Raw genomic sequence first — 17690 nt, forward strand, 5'->3', positions numbered from 1 at the left:
GGCCAAGTTCAGTTGAACACCGCCCACAATTCCAGAATGTTTATCGGGAGCTACTCCCTTGGTACACCGACCCTGAAGGGAGTGTTGCTCCAACACCGCGCCCAAAACTCTCAGATTGGCATCCGTCGTTAGAAGGACCCAGTTGGAGTTCCAGAAGGGACGATCCCTGCTCAATCGTTGGTCCTGAAGCCACCAGCTCAGTGACATACGGACCTCCGGAGACAAGGAGATCATTTGAAACCTGATCCGCTGAAGCAGGCCATCCCACTTGGCAAGAATCAGTTTCTGCAAAGGGCTGGAATGGAATTGAGCTTACTCCATCATGTTGAAAGCAGACACCATGAGACCTAGCACTTGCATTGCCGAATGTATCAACACTTGCGGACGAGATATGAAGTATGGAATCCTTTCCTGAAGCTTCAAGACTTTCTCCTGAGACAAGAACAACCGCTGATTGTGAGTGTCCAACAAGGCCCCCAGGTGCACCATGCTCTGATCAGGGACCAGGGAAGATTTCTTCTAGTTGATGATCCACCTGTGGGCTCGCAGAAACTAGAGATAGTCTGATCCAGATGGTGTAGGATAATTTCTGGGGAATTTGCCAGGATCAACAAGTCGCCAAAGTATGGTAGGATCCTGACCCCTTGACGGTGGAGTACAGCCGTCATTACCGCCATGACCTTGGTGAAGACTCGCGGAGCCGTGGTCAAACCAAAAGGTAACGCCCGAAATTGGTAATGGAGGTTACCAACCGCAAACCTCAGGTAGTGCGGATGCGACATTGCAATGGGAATATGCAGGTAAGCATCCTGTATGTCCAGGGAAACCATACAATCCCCAGGTTCCAAGGCCAGAACAATAGAGTGAAGAGTTTCCATACGAAACTGGGAGGCCTTCCAAATTTGTTCAAGGACTTGAGGTTAAGAATGGGCCGGGAGGACCCATTCGGTTTCGGGACTAGGAACAGTGATGAATAGTACCCCTTGCCTCTTTGAGCCAGAGGCACCTGTACTACCACTCCTGTGTCCAGGAGGGACTGTGCCACCGAAGAGTTTTTGCCTTCACCTGATCCGAAGGGGCGTCTGTCAGGCAAAATCGATGAGGGGGACGATTTTTGAAGGATATGGCGTAACCTCGAGTAACTACTTCCCGTACACAGGCATCGGAAGTGGTCTTCAACCATTCCTGGGTACACCCTAGAAGTCGGCCACCCACTCTGGGATCCCCCAGAGGGAGGGCCGCCCCGCCATGCGGCAGGCTTGTCAGTCTTGGAAGCAGGCTGATGGGCAGCCCAGGCCCGTTGGGTTTGGGCTTATTGGGTTTGGAAGTGCGAGCCTGTTTCGGATACGCCTGACCCTTTGCTTTCCCTGAAGGATGAAAGGAGCGAAAGGAAGTACTCAGCCTTCGGTACCGAAGAAGAAGTACCAGGTAGACAAGCTGTTTTAGCAGAAGCTAAGTCAGCCACAATCTTGTTGAGGTCTTCTCCGAAAAGGAGGTCTCCCTTAAAAGGGAGTACCTCCAGATCCACGGACCACGACAGCAACCATAGAATCCGGCGCGCCAGTATGGACGTAGTAGAAGCCTTGGCCGCCAGAATACCGGCATCAGAAGCCGCCTCTTTAATGTAATGAGAAGCTGTGACAATATACGATAAGCATTGTCTAGCATGATCAGAAGCGTTAGAAGACATCTCAGCTTCCAACTCCTGAGCCCACGCTTCAATAGCTTCCGCCGCCCATGTTGCTGCAATGGTGGGCCGATGTGAGGCACCTGCTGGGGTGTGAATCGCCTTTAAACAACCCTCCACATGCTTATCCGTCAGTTCTTTCAGAGACGTGATGGTAGTTACTGGCAGAGCTGAGGATACCACCAGCCGCGCCACCTGCGAATCCACTGGCAGGGGTGTCTGCCAATTTTTACTTAGCTCCGCAGCGAGGGGATAGTGAGCCAGCATCTTCTTGTGAGGCGTGAATTTCTTACCTGGATTTTACCAGGACTCCAGACGTATGTCAACTAAATGGTCAGAATGAGGTAAAACTTGTTTAACCACTGTCTGACGTTTAAATCTGTCCGGTTTCTTATGGGCAGCATCAGGCTCCGGGTCATCAGTAATTTGAAGAATGAGCCTGATAGCCTCCAACAAGTCAGGAACATCCACCTGTAAAACAGATTCCCCATCAGAAGCGCCAGGATCAGAATCTGTGGGGTCAGTATAAATGCCATCATCATCAGACGAGGTGTCTGGGACGTTGGTGGATTGTGAGGAAGTAATGGCCCGCTTAGAGGACCCTTTGGTCTTAGGCGGGCGAGGGTTAGACTTCTGAGTAGTCAGTGATTGGTTCAATTGCTGTAACTGAGCAGACAGCTGATCTGCCCATGGCTGGTTAACCGCGGGAACCATAAGCGGTTGTACCGGCACAGGAGGTCCCATAGGGGGCGTTAATCTAGTTACCAGCATATTCAATAGCGTGGAGAAGGTAGCCCAAGGCGGGTCATTTTGATCGCCCTTTGCTACGATCCCACTGGGGGGCAAGGAACCCCCAGAACCTGAACCCTCAGCTACTATGTTATCCTCAAATGTATCTGCAGCGTCAACACCACGCAGTGTGGGATCAGCCCCAGCACCGTTGCCCTATGTAGCTGATAAAGTCAAAAGCTCAATGCAAGGCAACACAGTACAATATCAGCAGCACAATACCTGACAAGAACCCCCTGTGCAGTGTAACAGCACAAACAGGGAATTCAAGAGGTATATGGTAACTAAAATTCACAGAGAAAAATACACACCGAGTATATCCTGTGAACTGCCTATATTATGATAAACCGGACACACTTAGCCCCCTCAGGTTATAGAATATAGGGATAGCAATCTGAGTGAGATACACGAAATGGAGGTCACACAGCAGCTATATGCACACACACAGTCACATTGTACAATGCAGAAATTATGACATGCAATAACACTGCACTGGACTAGCAATACAGAGTAGTACTAAGTATAGCTATACACTCAATAGATATAACAATGCGCAGTAAAGACTGGATGTATATCACAGGGTACTTGTACTAAATAACCCTGACTAAATGCACTGTTTCTTAACTAACACTGTCAGCAGACATGTAGAATACTTAAGTGTCCTGTAAAATGCACAGCGCTGACATGCAGGCGGCTTTACAGAGGAGGATTTGGCCAAACAGTCCCAGAATCAGCTCAGCTTGTCCTAATGGCGCCCATACGCTGACAGGGAGTGAGGGAGAGAGAGATATGCAGCTCCAGGGTAGGAACATTTACTCTAAATGGCGCCCTGGGGCTGGGGGAGAGGCTAAAGGTCAAAGCCTTATCCCCCTGCTGGACTTCACCACCAGGTACTGTGGGCTATATAATAAACGTGTTCTTTTTTAATCAAAACCGACATGTGCCCTTGCCCTGGTGGTCTAGTGGGGTCCCTGTACTACCACAGTGTCCACGCCAGCACGCGCAGCCCGTCTCCCACCGGCCGCGCAGGATCGCAATGTCCAGCGGATCTCGTCTGGGGAACCCCTTTACCTCCTCCCTGATTGTGGCCACGCGATCCTGGAGAGCAGCGTGGGGGGGGGGGGGACTAACTTGAGAAACCGGAGCCTCCGCTGTAGGTACCTGGCAACCAGGGCGCGGGAGTGTACAGCGCCACTGGGGGAGGTGATGGAGCTGCAGCAGGAGACGTCTGACCAACATCTAACACTTACAGTGCCTCTGCTGCAACCCTTGAAGTCTTCATTTTTCACTTTAAAAGCTCTTCTCAGGGCTGCTGGAGCAGCCCCCCTGTTGTATGCCTGCACTGCAAGGCACAAACTACAAAACTGAGCTCCTGTGCACAGAGGAGGGGTTATAGAGGAGGCGGTGCTATGCATTCTGGGAACAGCCAAAGCTTTTAGCCTGTTGGTGCCTCAGATCAAGATCCTACTCTACACCCCAATGTCATTCCCTGTGGAGCCCAGTGTACCCTGCGCCAGAAAGAGGTTAGGCATATAAGAACACATTCTTGCAGACAGAAGTAAGGAACCAGAGGCTCATAGGTTCCACAGGGAACATCGGGGATGTCCTAAAGCAGTATGCCAAGGAAGGGGATGCGCGTAAGAGGATAAAAGAATCCGGCGTCCAAAGGAAGCATCCTGGGAGGCAAATGTATCAAAGGCATAAAATCTAAGAAACGTGTGGAAAGAAGACAATGTTGCCACCTTGCACAACTGTTTGGCGGACGCACCATGGAGTGCCGCCCATGAGGGTCCTACAGACAGAGTAGAATGTGAAGCTGTTACCGGGAGGTCAGCATGATTGAAAACATGTGCAATGACCATTCTAATCCATCTGGCTAGCGTCTGCTTATTAGCAGGCAAACCACGCTTGTGAAATCCAAAAAGAATGAACAGGGCATAAGACCGTCTGATGTAACTAGTACGGTCAACGCAGACACCACATACAGTTGTGCTTATAAGTTTACATACCCTAGCAGAATTTGTGATTTTCTGGCTGTTTGTCAGAGAATATGAATGATAATTCACAAACTTTTCTTTCACTCATGGTTAGTGGTTGAGTGAAGCCATTTATTGTCAAACAACTGTGTTTACTCTTTTTAAATCATAATGACAACAGAAACTACCCAAATGACCCTGATCAAAAGTTTACATACCCTGGAGATTTTGGCCTGATAACATGCACACAAGTTGACACAAACGGGTTTGAATGGCTACTAAAAGGTAACCATCCTCACCTGTGATCTGTTGCTTGTAATCAGTGTGTGTGTATAAAAGGTCAGTGAGTTTCTGGACTCCTGAAAGACCCTTGCATCTTTCATCCAGTGCTGCACTAACGTGTCTGGATTCTGAGTCATGGGGATAGCAAAAGAATTGTCAAAGGATCTGCGGGAAAAGGTAATTGAACTGTATAAACTAGGAAAGGGATATAAAAAGATATCCAAGCAATTGAGAATGCCAATCAGCAGTGTTCAAACTCTAATTAAGAAATGGAAAATAAGGGATTCTGTGGAAACCAAATCACGGTCAGGTAGACCAACAGAAATTTCAGCCACAACTGCCAGGAAAATTGTTCGGGATGCAAAGAAAAATCCACAAATAACTTCAGCTGAAATATAGGACTCTCTGAAAAAAAGGGGTGTGGTTGTTTCAAGATGCACAATAAGGAAGCATTTGAAGAAAAATGGTCTGCACGGTCGAGTCACCAGAAGAAAGCCATTACTACGCAAATGCCACAAAGCATCCCGCTTACAATACTCCAAACAACACAGAGACAAGCCACAAAACTTCTGGAACAAAGTCATTTGGAGTGATGAGACCAAAATTTAACTTTTTGGCCACAACCATAAACGTTACATTTGGAGAGGAGTCAACAAGGCCTATGATGAAAGGTACACCAGTCCTGTGAAGCACGGAGGTGGATCGCTTATGTTATGGGGATGTGTGAGCTACAAAGGCACTGGAAACTTGGTCAAAATTGATGGCAAGATGAATGCAGCATGTTATCAGAAAATACTGGAGGAAAATTTGCACTCATCAGCCCGGAAGCTGCGCATGGGACGTACTTGGATGTTCCAACATGACAATGATCCAAAACACAAGGCCAAGTTGACCTGTCATTGGCTACAGCAGAATAAAGTGAAGGTTCTGGAGTGGCCATCTCAGTCTTCTGACCTCAATATCATTGAGCCACTCTGGGGAGATCTCAAACGTGCAGTTCATGCAAGACAGCCCAAGAATTTACAGGAACTGGAGGCTTTTTGCCAAGAAGAATGGGCAGCTTTACCATTTGAGAAAATAAAGAACCTCATCCACAACTACCACAAAAGACTTCAAGCTGTCATTGATGTTAAAGGGGGCAATACACGGTATTAAGAACTGGGGTATGTAAACTTTTGATCGGGGTCATTTGGGTAGTTTGTTGTCATTATGATTTAAAAAGAATAAACACAGTTGTTTGACAATAAATGGCTTCACCCAACCACTAACCATGAGTGAAAGAAAAGTTTGTGAGTTATCATTCATAATCTCTGACAAATGGCCAGAAAATCACAAATTCTGCTAGGGTTTGTGAACTTATGAGCACAACTGTACAAAGTAAGTTCTTTTGCAGAAAAGTCTGGTAAGACAAGGGCTGGAACCACAATCTCTTGATTAAGGTGGAATGAAGAAACCACTTTAGGGAGGTAACCAAGCCTCGTTCGGAGAACCGCCCTGTCTTGATGAAAAATCAGGAAGGGAAGACGACAGGAGAGGGCTCCTAGGTCTGACACCCTTCTGGCAATAGCAAGTAGCAGCACTTTTGCCGTGAGCCATTTGAGATCAGCTGACTCTAAAGGTTCAAAGAATGGCTCTTGAAGAGCATCCAGCACAACAGATAGATCCCATGGAGCTACTGGAGGGATATAAGGAGGTTGAGTGCAGATGACACCCTGAAGGAATATGCGTACATCAGCAAGACAGACAATGGAGACGTGCACTTTGGAGTCAGGTAAGTCATAAGCCTAAATCAAAACTTCATTGAAGAAATGCAAGAATTCTTGATATTTTAAAGACCGTTGCATCATACCGATTGGTAGCGCACCACGTGACGCAAGCATGCCATACTCTATTATAGATTCATGCTGAGGCAGCTTTACGTGCTGAAGCATAATTTGAATCGCAGCTCTCGAGAATCCTTTTGTTCTTAGGACTGATGATTTAAGAGCCACGCCGTCAAAGACAGATGGGGCCAGGTCTGGATGGAGACACGGGCCCTGAGACAGAAGGTCCCGTTTGTTGTGGAAGTAGAAGGGGCTGTCCTATGGAGAGGACCTGGAGATCAGAGAACCAATGCCATATCGGCCACGCTGGGGATACCAGAATGAGGTTTCCTCCTTGTTTGAACTTCTGAAGTACCCGGGGTAGAAGGGATATCGGGGGGAAGATGTATGGTAGACAAAATGTCCACTGGACTGACAAAGTGTCTACGAATGCTGCCTGAAAATCCCTGGACCGGGATCTGAATACCGGAACTTTGTGGTGTGAGGCCTTGAGATCCACGTCTGGTAGGCCCCATCTGCCACCAGGAGATGGAAGACTTCTGGATGAAGAGCCCATTGTCCAGCGTGAACATCCTGATGACAGAGGAAGTCCGCTTCCCAATTGAGTACGTCTGAAATGAATACCGCTGATATGGCCGGTAGATGACGTTCGGCCCATCTGAGAATCTTTGACAGTTCTTGCATAGCCATCTTGCTGCAAGTGCCGCCTTGATGATTGATACATGCCAATGTCGTGGCGTAGTCTGACTGAACCTGAAGTGGTCTGACGTGGAGAAAAACACGGGCTAGAGTCAACGCATCGTACACAACTCTCAATTTCAACACACTGATTGGAAATTGGGACTCTGCAAGCTCCATTGTTCCTGAAACGAGTGCTGTTCGATTACTGCACCCTAGCCTCAAAGGCTGGCATCAGTCGTGAGCAACACCTAGGTGGGGATCCAGAAGTGTCATCTGCTCTTCAGCTGCTGGACTTCCAAGTTAGTGAAAGCCAAACCTCCGGAGTCACAGTTATCATTTGTGACTTGATGCGATGAGGTTGACCGCTCCACCTGGAAAGAATCAGTCGCTGTGGAGAGCGAGAATGAAACGGAGAGAATTCGACCATGTGGAATGTTGACGCCATCAGACCAGGTATTTGCATTGCCAAAAGCACAGATACTCGGGGTCGGTGAAGGAAGTGATGTATTTTGATCTTCAGTTTCAAAATCTTGTCTGGTGATAGGAAAAGCTGTTGACTTTGAGAGTCCAGAAGTGCTCGCCAGTGTAACATCCGTAGTGACAGAGTAAAAAAGGACTTTTTCCAATTTATTAGCCATCCGTGATGTTGCAAAAAAGTTATTACAATTTGGAGATGACTGATGAGAATGTTGTATGAGTTCGCCAGGATTAGCAGATCGCCCAGGTATGGGAGAATCCTGATACCCTGATGATGGAGGTGTGCTGCCATGACTTTGGTCTAGATTCTGGGTGCCGTAGCTAGGCCACACGGCAGTACCTAGAACGGACAATGTTGGTTGTAAATCGCAAACCGCAGGATCGCTGGCGGGAGAGTGCAATAGGAATATGCAGATATGCATCCTGTATAGCCAGGGGAACCATGCAGCCCCCAGGTTCCTTGGCCAGAAATATGGATCGCAAAGTTTCCATGCGAAACTTGGAAACTTTCACAAACTTGTTGAAACATTTAAGGTTGGGAATTGGCCGTTGTGACCAGTTGGGCTTTGATACCAGAAATAGGGTCGAGGAGTAGCCTCTGCCCTGTTGGGACTGAGGGACCGGCACTATCACTCCTGAGTTGACCTTGTTTTGCAGTATCTGAGCCTTCTTCTGATCTGATGGAAGGCCCATTGTGAAGTACTGATGAGGAGAGCGTCCCTTGAATGAGACGGCTTAACCGTGAGAGCCTACCTCGTGCGCCCAAACATCTTAAGTGGTCGTGGTTCAAACCTGCGCAAAGTGCAGAAGTCGGGGTCCCCGTCAGGCTGCAGGCTTGTTGGGCTTCGCTATAGGCAGACATGCAGCCCAGGATTGCTTGGCCTTGGGCTTAAGAGCGCTTTGCAGCGTGTATTTTTCTAGGAAACACCTGTCTTTTCGCTTTTCCTTGTGAAGAAAAGGTACAAAGTGTGGCACTTTTGACCCGCTGAGCAGGAGTCAGGGGCAAAAACTCCGTTTTGGCAGCCTCCAAAGATGCCGCAATCTTATTCAGCTCTTCACCAAAGAGAATGTCGCCCGTAAAGGGTAGATTTTCCAAATTTTTCTTGAAATCCAAATCTACTTTCCAAGAACGTAGCCAAAGAATACGTCGTGACAGCACAAATGCTGCAGACGCCTTTACTGCTAGAACTCCAGCCTCTGATAATGCTGCCCCAATGTAAGCAGTTGCTGTCTTAACATGATCTAGGTACATCCTGCATTCATCACACATATCTGAAGGCAATTCCTCTTCAATTGCCTGTAAAAATGCTTCGATAGCCTTTGCGTCCCAGGAAGCAGCCACTGTAGGCCTATGAATAGCCCCTGTGAGAGAATACACAGATTTTAGATAATTGTCTATTCGTTGGTTCCTTCAGTGAGGAGACTGTTGTGACAGGCAAAGTCGACGTCACCACCAGACGTGTGACATGAGAATCCACCGGAGGCGGAGTCTCCCACATTGTACACACTGCTGCAGGAAGAGGATTGCGAGCTAATGCACGCATAGACAAAGGGAACTTTTTACCAGGAGTGTTCCAAGGTTCCTGTATAATTTCCATTAAATGATCAGAATGTGGGATTTCTTATTTAATTATCATTTGCTTTTTAACCACATCAGTTTTCTTAGCTACAGGTGTGCGTTCTTCTTCAGAGAGTTGAAGGATCTGTTTAATAGCCTCAACTAAAGCAGGTACATCTACCAGAATGAAGGCTTCCTCCTCTGCTGAACAGGAGTCTGTGACAGGAAGAGTTGCAGTATCACCCTCCTCCTCAGAAAACACATCTGATAATACAGTGAACTGAAAAGGATGAAGTAGCCTCCCTAGAGGAACCAGTGGCATGTCTATGCCCTGTCAGGGCCTTTTGACTAGTCAAGAGTTTCGTTAGCTGCTGAACCTGAGTAGACACGGTGGATTCACTATTGGTACAATGTTGGGTAGCAGTAACATAGGGGGGCCCATGAGGGGCGCAAGTCGGTCCACCAGAGTACCTAAAAGTTTAGAGAAAGCCGCCCATGGAGGCCCCTGCATAGGGGCAGGAGGTGTGGACTGGCTAGGAGGTATATAACAGCACAGAGGCCATCTTGTAGAACATCCTCTGCAGATAACCCCGCCAGGCAAACTCTATATGAGAGCAACACAGCAGACTCTGCTTGATTGTGTCCCTTTTTGTTAGACATGTTAGTAAAACAAATATGGGTGCTCTTACACTCTGAAATGTTATGATATAACTAGTCAGAGAGTGGTATGTGACTAACACAGCCAAATATGTGCTGTGAGAAATAGCCCTGGCCCAGGGTAGAGAAATAACAGAGATAGGAATATAGGATAGTTTGAAAGGAAAATCAGATTGCAACACTAGCACATACAATGCAGATAAAAAGATTTTAAACCTACCGGTAAATCTTTTTCTCCTAGTCCGTAGAGGATGCTGGGGACTCCGTAAGGACCATGGGGTTTAGACGGGCTCCGCAGGAGACATGGGCACTATAAAGACTTAAGATGGGTGTGCACTGGCTCCTCCCTCTATGCCCCTCCTCCAGACCTCAGTTAAAGAACTGTGCCCAGAGGAGACGGACAGTACGAGGAAGGGATTTTTGTTAATCTAAGGGCAAGATACATACCAGCCCACACCATCCACATGGAAAATCAGATAGGGGCTTTTGTGAGACAAAGCCGCCAATTCAGACACCCGCCTCGCAGATGCCAAGGTTAACAACATGACCACTTTCCAAGTGAGAAATTTCAAATTTCGACCATGGGGATTATACCAAAGCTCCAGACCGGGCGGGAGAGTTCGGATGACTCTGCAGCACCGATTGAGCAAACATGAGGTCCTCATCAGCCAGGGTATCAAACTTGTAGTATTTTGCAAAAGTGCTTGAACCCGACCAAGTCGCCGCTCGGCAAAGCTGTAATGCCGAGACGCCTCGGGCAGCTGCCCAAGAAGAGCCCACCTTCCTAGTGGAATGGGCCTTTACCGAATTTGGTAACGGCAATCCAGCCGTAGAATGAGCCTGCTGAATCGTGTTACAGATCAAGCGAGCAATAGTTTGCTTTGAAGCAGGAGCACCAAGCTTGTTGGGTGCATACAGGATAAACAGTGACTCAGTTTTCCTGACTCTAGCCGTTCTGGCTACATAAACCTTCAAAGCCCTGACCACATCCAGTAACTCGGAATCCTCCAAGTCACGAGATGACCCCACTTTTGGCAGAAATTGCGGACGGGTCCGCAATTCCGCCCTGTCCATATGGAAAACCAGATAGGGGCTTTTATGAGACAAAGCCGCTAATTCTGACACACGCCTAGCTGAAGCCAAGGCTAATAGCATGACCACCTTCCACGTGAGAAATTTTAACTCCACGGTTTTAAGTGGCTCAAACCAGTGTGACTTCAGGAAACTCAACACCACGTTAAGATCCCAAGGTGCCACTGGAGGCACAAAAGGGGGCTGAATATGCAGCACTCCCTTCACAAACGTCTGGAATTCAGGAAGAGAAGCAAGTTCTTTTTGAAAGAAAATGGATAGGGCCGAAATCTGGACCTTAATGGAACCCAATTTTAGGCCCAAAGTCACTCCCGACTGTAGGAAGTGAAGGAAACGGCCCAGCTGGAAATCCTCCGTAGGGGCATTCCTGACCTCACACCAAGCAACATATTTTCGCCATATACGGTGATAATGTTTAGCCGTCACGTCCTTCCTAGCCTTTATCAGCGTAGGAATGACCTCATCCGGAATGCCTTTTTCTGCTAGGATCCGGCGTTCAACCGCCATGCCGTCAAACGCAGCCGCGGTAAGTCTTGGAACAGACAGGGCCCCTGTTGCAACAAGTCCTGTCTTAGAGGCAGAGGCCATGGGTCCTCTGTGAGCAGTTCTTGCTACTCTGGATACCAAGTCCTTCTTGGCCAATCCGGAACAATGAGTATTGTTCTCACTCCTCTTCTTCTTATGATTCTCAGCACCTTGGGTATGAGAGGAAGAGGAGGAAATACATAGACCGACTGGAACACCCACGGTGTCACTAGAGCGTCTACAGCTATCGCCTGAGGGTCTCTTGACCTGGCGCAATATCTCTGTAGCTTTTTGTTGAGGCGGGATGCCATCATGTCTACTTGTGGCAGTTCCCACCGACTTGCAATCTGCGTGAAGACTTCTTGATGAAGTCCCCACTCTCCCGGGTGGAGGTCGTGCCTGCTGAGGAAGTCTGCTTCTCAGTTGTCCACTCCCGGAATGAACACTGCTGACAGTGCGCTTACGTGATTCTCCGCCCAGCGAAGAATTCTGGTGGCTTCCGCCATCGCCACCCTGCTCCTTGTGCCGCCTTGGCGGTTTACATGAGCCACTGCGGTGATGTTGTCTGACTGAATCAGCACCGGTCGGTCGCGAAGCAGGGTCTCCGCTTGTTGTAGGGCGTTGTAAATGGCCCTTAGTTCCAGGATGTTGATGTGAAGACAAGTCTCCTGACTTGACCACAGACCTTGGAAATTTCTTCCCTGTGTGACTGCTCCCCACCCTCGGAGGCTTGCATCCGTGTTCACTAGGACCCAGTCCTGAAGGCCGAATCTGCGGTCCTCGAGAAGGTGAGCACTCTGCAGCCACCACAGGAGAGACACCCTGGCCCTGGGGGATAGGGTGATTAACCGATGCATCTGAAGATGTGATCCGGACCATTTGTCCAGCAGATCCCATTGAAAGGTCCTCGCATGGAACCTGCCGAAGGGAATGGCCTCGTATGAGGCCACCATCTTTCCCAGGACTCGCGTGCAGTGATGCACCGACACCTGTTTTGGTTTTAATAGGTCTCTGACCAATGTCATGAGCTCCTGAGCCTTCTCCATCGGGAGATAAACCCTCTTCTGGTCTGTGTCCAGAATCATGCCCAGGAAGGGCAGACGAGTCGTAGGAATCAACTGCGACTTTGGAATATTCAGAATCCAGCCGTGCTGTTGTAACACTTCCCGAGAGCGTGCCACGCTGATCAGCAACTGCTCTCTGGACCTCGCCTTTATGAGGAGATCGTCCAAGTATGGGATAATTTTGACTCCTTGCCTCGCAGGAGCACCATCATTTCCGCCATTACCTTGGTAAATATTCTCGGTGCCGTCTGGAATTGGTAATGACAATCCTGTACCACAAATCTGAGGTACTCCTGATGAGGTGGATAAATGGGGACATGAAGGTAAGCATCCTTTATGTCCAGAGACACCATAAAATCCCCCTCCTCCAGGCTTGCGATGACCGCTCTGAGCGATTCCATCTTGAACTTGAACCTTTTCAGGTAAATGTTCAGGGATTTTAAATTCAATATGGGTCTGACCGAACCGTCCGGTTTCGGTACCACAAACATGGCCGAATAGTAACCCCTTCCCTGTTGAAGGAGGGGAACCTTTACCACCACCTGCTGGAGATATAATTTGTGAATTGCCGCTAACACTATTTCCCTCTCTAAGGGGGAAGCTGGCAGGGCCGATTTGAGGTAACTGTGAGGGGGCATCTCTTCGAATTCCAGCTTGTAGCCCTGAGACACAATCTCTATAGCCCAGGGATCCACCCGAGAGTGAACCCACTTGAGGCTGAAATTTCGGAGACGCGTCCCCACCGGGCCTAGCTCCGCCTGTGGAGCCCCAGCGTCATGCGGTGGATTTAGTGGAGGCCGGGGAGGACTTCTGTTCCTGGGAACTAGCTGTATTATGCAGCTTTTTTTCCTCTCCCCTGGCAAGAAAGGACGCACCTCGTACTTTCTTGCCTCTTTGTGATCGAAAGGACTGCATTTGGTAATATGGTGCTTTCTTAGGTTGTGAGGGAATATATGGCAAAAAATTAGACTTTCCAGCCGTAGCTGTGGAGACCAGGTCCGAGAGACCGTCCCCAAACAATTCCTCACCCTTGTAAGGTAAAACCTCCATGTGCCTTTTTGAGTCGGCATCGCCTGTCCATTGCAGAGTCCACAGGACCCTTCTGGCAGAAATCGACATTGCATTTATTCTAGAGCCCAGTAGGCTAAAGTCTCTTTGGGCATCTCTCATATATAGGACAGCGTCTTTTATATGCCCCAGGGTCAGTACTATAGTATCCTTGTCCAAGGTATCAAGTTCCTCAGATAAGGAATCTGTCCATGCTGCTACAGCACTACACATCCAGGCCGACGCAATTGCCGGCCTTAGTAGGGTACCTGAATGTGTATAAATGGACTTCAGGATACCCTCCTGCTTTCTATCCGCAGCATCTTTTAGGGTGGCCGTATCCTGTGACGGCAGGGCTACCCTCTTGGATAAGCGTGTTAAAGCTTTGTCTACCCTAGGGGAGGATTCCCAGCGTAACCTGTCCGTTGGCGGGAAAGGATACGCCATAAGCATCCGTTTGGAAATCTGCAGTTTTCTATCTGGAGAATCCCAAGCCTTTTCACATAACTCATGTGACGGGGGATAGGTCACCTCCTGCCTTTTTCCCCCATACATATGAACCCTCTTGTCAGGGACTGGGGTTTCCTCTGTGATGTGCAACACATCCTTCATTGCTATAATCATGTAACGGATGGCTTTAGCCATTTTAGGCTGTAACTTTGCATCATCGCCATCGACACTGGAGTCAGAATCCGTGTCGAAATCTGTGTCAACAATTTGGGATAGTGGGCGCTTCTGAGACCCTGACGGCCTCTGCGACATAGGATCAGGCATGGGCTGAGACCCCGGCTGTCCTAAGGCTTCAGCTTTATCCAACCTTTTATGCAAGGAAGTAACATTATCATTTAAAACCTTCCACATATCCATCCAATCGGGTGTCGGCGCCGACCCCACATTCATTTGCTCCCACTCTGTTTCCACATAGCCTTCCTCGTCAAACATGCCGACACAAGCGTACCTACAAACCACACACACAGGGGAAGCTCTTTTTGAAGACAGTTCCCCCACAAGGCCCTTTGGAGAGACAGAGAGAGAGTATGCCAGCACACACCCCAGCGCTATATGTCCCAGGAGTCGCACAGTAACTTAGTGTTAACCCAGTAGCTGCTGTATATATTGTTTTTGCGCCAAATTTATGTGCCCTCCCTCTCTTTTAACCCTCTTCTACCGTGATTCTGCAGGGGAGAGCCTGGGGAGCTTCCTCTCAGCGGAGCTGTGGAGAGAAAATGGCGCTGGTGAGTGCTAAGGAAGAAGCCCCGCCCCCTCAGCGGCGGGCTTCTGTCCCGCGTTTCTGTGTAAAAAATATGGCGGGGGCCCATGCATATATACAGTGCCCAACTGTAAATATGCCCACTTTTGCCAAGAGGTCTCTAATTGCTGCCCCCCCCCCCCCCCCCCCCCTACAGTGACCGGAGTGTGTGGGTTTAGTGTGGGAGCAATGGCGCACAGCTGCAGTGCTGTGCGCTACCTCATATGAAGACTGGAGTCTTCTGCCGCCGATTTCGAAGTCTTCTTGCTTCTGACACCGGCTTCTGTCTTCTGGCTCTGCGAGGGGGACGGCGGCGCGGCTCCGGACGACCAAGGGTGCGATCCTGTGTACGATCCCTCTGGAGCTAATGGTGTCCAGTAGCCTAAGAAGCAGGACCTATCTTCAGTGAGTAGGGCTGCTTCTCTCCCCTTAGTCCCACGTATCAGAGAGTCTGTTGCCAGCAGATCTCTCTGAAAATAAAAAAACCTAACAAAATACTTTCTTTTTAGCAAGCTCAGGAGAGCTCACTAAGTAGCACCCAGCTCGTCCGGGCACAGATTCAAACTGAGGTCTGGAGGAGGGACATAGAGGGAGGAGCCAGAGCACACCAGTATCCAATTTCTTTCTTAAAGTGCCCTGTCTCCTGCGGAGCCCGTCTATTACCCATGGTCCTTACGGAGTCCCCAGCATCCACTAGGACGTTAGAGAAATATGGGTTACTGATGTGTGGATTTTCTACAGTGTAACAAATGCCTTATCTGAGGATGAGAGACACAGGTCTCCGTTCCAAGTGGGTTGGTTACAGTAATCAGCCAACACACACAACTTAGGCGAGCTATACATGTGTATAGTAATAATAAGATTATTGTGCATCAAAAAACCCTTGCTTCACAATCAAAGAATTTCCTTCTAAGGTCCAGAAGTAAAGATGAGAATTCCTGCATGTGACTACAGTGTTTGTATCTGTGGGGTGGAAGTCTGCCAAAAATACAGCTTAATTGGAACACTTAACATCTGCTAGCTTATTGCGTCATTCAAATAAGTTGCTACTTAGTCGATAACTTTACTACAACATTGTAGGAGAACTATTTTGGTTTAAGCTACTGTATTAGGATATTTCCTTTTCTATATGATTACATCTTTAAAATGTAAGGTACTTTTAATGTGATTAAAACACACAAAAAAAAACAAGAAAGTTGTTTATATATAGTTGTTGTTTTTTTTTTTGTTAAAGTCCTTTGTCAGTGCAGCCTACACCTATTTATATTCTGGGAACCCATTGCTCATCTTCTCCATTTCACTGTCATGTATCACCTCTCAGGCATATCCAAATACCCGTTGTAAATTACCATGGGTAAAGGTATCGCGCGCGGATCTCAGGTTAGCCCCAATAAATCGAGGCTTATCGGGGCTTTAGTCCCCCGCATCAGTGCATAGCACCGGCCTTCGGCCCCACCGGCTACCTACATTTCCTGGTCCGCCCCCACCCCATGACCCCCGTCGCATGACCCTGTCTCGCCAGGGACCCAAAGAGGGGGAGAAGTGTGTCCACGGGGCTGAGTGCCTGCTTCAGGGCGCCCTCCCTGCAGTCTCAGGCTTCTGCAGCGGGACACTGACTGGATGGGTTGCCAGTCAGCGCTGCAGAATGTGTGCGCTATATAGATCACTGTTAATAATAAATAATAAAGAAATCTGACCAATACTTCCTACCTTTATAGCTCCATTTCCTCATTACAGGTCTCTCTCCACCGGCACATTCCATCCTCATTAAATAATGATCATACCACCAATCCAAAATCATTCCTTCTCTAACCATTCCCCAACTACTGCTCTACTTCTCCACCTCCAAATTACCTTGCGAATGAAAGAGTATATTTGCACCTATGAAAACCATGTTACAATGCAAGGAGAGCAAATACATATTTATTTTTTTGCATGTAAGGTAAATATGGTCTGCTTTTGCATGTGGTGCACAAATGCTGGACAGCTTTTACACGGCAATTTAGATTTGAGTTTTGACTCGCCCCTCTCAAATCTAAATCTCTCTCATCATATTTTAAATCTGCCCTACCTGCAACGCAACACGGTTTTGCTAAGATGTAAAGTAAAGGGACCCATACATCAAGCATCTATTGAACCAATTCTCTGTTCTGCCGATGACTGGGTCGGGTATTTGGCAAAATCCAACATGTTAGCCCATCTCAATTAGCCAATTTCATCCCAAAAACTATCACGATCAGCGAGTCAGAGATTTTTACATGTACTATTTTGCTGAATCTCCACCAAATGGGGATCATCAAAGCCAATTGGCGGATCAGAATCGGGGACCATATTACTGCTTATTTTGCTTTGATCCAACATTGAATCAGCCCACTCATGTTTAACTGCTTATCTCACGTACGCTCACCTCCTACAACCTCTGCAATCAGGCTTCTTTCTCCAATAGTCCACAGAGACTGGTTCATAAAATGAGTCAACAATCTAATAACCTCTGTGGTGTTACCACACAATGCATCTGCTTTAGGCCTCACGTCAGTCTATCTCATGGTCCTACCACTTCCACCTTCAAAAAATTGGTATTCCCTATTCTTGCCCAAGGTGCACCCAAAACTCTGATCTTTCTCACAGACTTCAATACCTTGACAGCGACGGACATCCCATTCTTGTAGATCTATTAATGTGAGGTATTATGGGAAGACACCTTCTAGACTTTGGCTGCAGTCTTATATAAACCCTTGGCACCAGCCACAGAGCCTTGCTATAGCATCATAAGAACGTCAAAT

At 48.1% G+C, this 17690-nt stretch overlaps 1 protein-coding gene across 1 annotated transcript in view; it reads right to left on the reverse strand.

Annotated features, from left to right (window-relative positions):
- The window catches only part of POLD1 (DNA polymerase delta 1, catalytic subunit), a 294557-nt gene that overhangs the window by 197291 nt on the left and 79576 nt on the right, over window positions 1-17690 (reverse strand). The window lies entirely within an intron of this gene.

Source organism: Pseudophryne corroboree, chromosome 10, assembly GCF_028390025.1.
Source record: "Pseudophryne corroboree isolate aPseCor3 chromosome 10, aPseCor3.hap2, whole genome shotgun sequence".
In the NCBI taxonomy this organism is placed as follows: domain Eukaryota; kingdom Metazoa; phylum Chordata; class Amphibia; order Anura; family Myobatrachidae; genus Pseudophryne; species Pseudophryne corroboree.